The sequence below is a fragment of the Arachis ipaensis genome, chromosome B9 (genome assembly GCF_059453495.1).
Source record: "Arachis ipaensis isolate K30076 ecotype BB chromosome B9, ASM5945349v1, whole genome shotgun sequence".
NCBI lineage: Eukaryota > Viridiplantae > Streptophyta > Magnoliopsida > Fabales > Fabaceae > Arachis > Arachis ipaensis.
Window position 1 is genome coordinate 36,198,128 of NC_142444.1, and position 3,445 is coordinate 36,201,572.

Sequence of the window (3,445 nt, forward strand, 5' to 3'; positions counted from 1 at the left end):
GCAGCAGTCTCTCTGCTTGAGGATACTTCTGCGACAGCTTTTGAACGGCCCTGCTTCTGTCTGTGGTTCCTAGTAGATTCAGCTAAATCACTGATCAATTGTCAAGCCTCATCCGTGGTCTTGTACTTCTTCATAGACCCATTGCTGGCACTTTCTAATGTGGTCTTATCTTGGGGCCTCATACCCTGTGTGATATAACTGAGTACCACGATCTTGTCAATCATGTGGTGGGGGCATGCTTCCAGAAGATTATTGAAGCGCTCCCAGTATTCAAAGAGAGTTTCATTGTCATCCTGAACAATTGTGGAAATATCCTTCCTCAGTTTATCAGTGACTTCAGATGGAAAGAATTCTCCAAAAACTCCTTTCTGAGTGTATCCCAGTTGGATACATTTGCTAGAGGTTGAGTGTAGTACCACTCCCTTGCCTTTCCCTCAAGAGAAAACGGAAAAGCTTTCCGCAAAATTGAAGTTTCATCAGTGCCATCACGCCTGACAGTAGAACAGGCTGCCTGAAAATCTCTCAAGTGCTTGATAGGCTCTTGAGCAGGTAGGCCATGAAACTTGGGTATCAAATTTAGCAGTGCAGTCTTTATTTCAAAATCTGTAGCTACCGCTGGATGATGCGCTTGGAACGGTTGCATTGTAAAATCAGGGGCTCCTTCCTCCTGGATGGTAACTCTCCTAGCTGACATATCTTCTGCACGTAAAACAACCGAATCAGTAGAACGGGGGCTGGTTTCTTCCTCAAGTTCACTTTCAGATCCGCCCTCAGAGCGGGCTAACCGATGCTGTTCTCGCCTTATTCGTGAAATAGTCCTTTCAATTTCAGGATCGAATATTAGCAAGCGCGGATCAAGAAGTGAACGCGTCATTTGACAGAAGAAAACTGCAGCTCATAGTAGCAAAATAAAATAAAATGCGAAGAAATAAATTCTAATTAATAAATTTAGCACTCTATTGCAACTCCCTGGCAACGGCGCCAAAAATTGATGAGATGCAGAAGCTGGTGAATTAAAAATTATTAATATGGTTACGTTGCAAGTATAGTTCTTAACTCACCGAAAATCTACCTATCAATTTAGAAATATGTCACAGAGAGTTTAAATTAAAAGTTACTGGGAGTTTTAAGTCCCAGGTCGTCTCCCAACGAGTTGCAGAAAGTGTGCTATTTTATTAATCAGATGTTCCAAGAAGTTGAGTTAAGTAAATTGAAAATTAAATTGAGGGAATTTAAATAAAATGAATAAAAGCCTTGACTGGAAGTTGATTAGTTGGAACTTCTATTGTTGATGGAGTGATTTTAAGATTAAATTGTAATTAATGGTTGTTCTGTTTGGTTATCCTTTACTAGGTAAAGAAAAGTCAAACAAGTTGGAATGCTGGATCTGTTCACAAGTTGCAACCCACTTAGTTCAAAGGGATTGGCGTTAGCGATTAGATACAATCCAATGGTTAACCCAATTACAATTTTTCTTTCAATCCTTCCAACTCAAGAGTTCCTTTTAATCAACTCCCCATCAAGTGAAGAAACTACTCACTCATTGTAAATAATAAATCTATAACACATGAAAGGGAATTGAAGGAAGACATGATTATTAGAATGGAGAAATAGATTAAAATGGAAGAAATAATTCTTGTATTAAATAGTCATAAAAGTATTCAAATAACAAAATTGAACAAAGCAAAGAACATGGAAGAATAAAACCAAGTTAAGAGAACGAACTAGAATGACAAAGTCTTGATGAGGAAATAACTCTTCTCAATGTTCCAATGCTAAGACCAATTGAAAATTAAAATTCTAAAACCTAGAGAGAAAAACCTAAGGGAGTAAAACTAGATCTAAAACTGTTAACTGTATAGAATGAATGTTCTCCTTTGTTTCTGCATATTCTCTGGCTTTAGTCTGCTGTTCCGGGCCGAAAATTGGGTCGAATTAAGGTCCAAAATCGCCCCCAACGAATTCTGCAGATTATGCAGATCGCACATGTCACGCGATCGCATCATCCATGCGGACGCGTCATTCGCGTTTTTCCTTGCCACGCGTTCGTGTCGTCCACGCTACCGCGTCGCCTGAGCTTTTCCAATCCGCGCGGCCGTGTGAGCCATGCGGCCGCATCACTGCGATTTGCTCTCCTTCACGCGGTCGCGTGAGCCATGCGACCGCGTCACTTCTCGCTGGTTATCTCCTCAAATTCTTGTGTTCCTTCCATTTTTGCTAGCTTCCTTTCCAATCTCCAACTCATTTATGCCTTGTAAAGTCTGAAACACTCAACACACAGATCACAGCATCGAATGGAATAAAGGAGAATTAAAAATAAATAATTAAAGTCTCTAGGAAGCAGTTTTCAAACATGTAATAAATTCAGGAAGGAAATCTAAATGCATGCTAATTTAATGAATAAGTGGGTAAGGATCATGATAAAACCACACAATTAAACACAATATAAATCATAAAATAGTGGTTTATCAGTCATCCGAGCTTATCGCCAAGGAACTTTAATAATTTTCATAGGCATGCAGCATAGTGGAAGGTTGATTTTAGGGTACTAGGAGAACTGATAAACCCCATTTGTAGGATTTATCTTGTGATGAATTTAGAGCATTTTGATAACCTTTCCTCACATTTATTCAATGACATAGCATGGTTTTATAACTGCTCCTTTAATTGTGCTTAAGAGTGAAAACATGCTTTTGAGGTCTTGAAATAGCTAAATTTAATTCACCTTGATTCCATTAGATGCCTTGATATGTTTGTTAAGTGATTTCAGATTTAGGAGGCAAAGATTGGAGCAAGGGAATTGGTGCACGAAATTGTGATACATATCCATGGCTTCAAAGGCCTGGTGCTCTGATCTAGTTTTATTGTCTGTCACAACTTCGATACAACTAACCAGCAAGTGCACTGGGTCGTCCAAGTAATACCTTACGTGAGTAAGGGTCGAATCCCACGGAGATTGTTGGTATGAAGCAAGCTATGGTCACCTTGTAAACCTCAGTCAGGCGGATATAAAATAATTATGGATTTTTCAAATAATAAATAATAGAATAGGGATAGAGGTACTTATGTAAATCATTGGTAGGAATTTCAGATAAGCGAATGGAGATGCTTTTCGTTCCTCTGAACCTCTGCTTTCCTGCTATCTTCATCCAATCAGTCTTACTCCTTTCCATGGCTGGCTTTATGTGATACATCACCACTGTCAATGGCTACTTTCGGTCATCTCTCGGGAAAATGATCCAATGCCCTGTCACGGCACGGCTAATCGTCTGGAGGCATCACCCTTGCCAATGGCTTCATCTTATCCTCTCAGTGAATAATATGCTCACGCACCCTGTCACGGCACGGCTATTCATCTGTCGGTTCTCGATCATGCTGGAATAGGATTTACTATCCTTTTGCGTCTGTCACTAACGCCCTGCAATCGCGAGTTAGGAGCTCGTCA

The 3,445-nt window shown here is 40.0% G+C and overlaps 1 non-coding gene across 1 annotated transcript; it reads left to right on the forward strand.

The window, feature by feature from the left end:
* Nucleotides 1–218: 218 nt before the first annotated feature.
* LOC148544296 (small nucleolar RNA R71) lies at nucleotides 219–326 on the forward strand. The gene has a single exon (XR_015901312.1). It is a non-coding gene; the product is annotated as a small nucleolar RNA R71 (small nucleolar RNA).
* The last annotated feature ends 3,119 nt before the right edge of the window (nucleotides 327–3,445 follow it).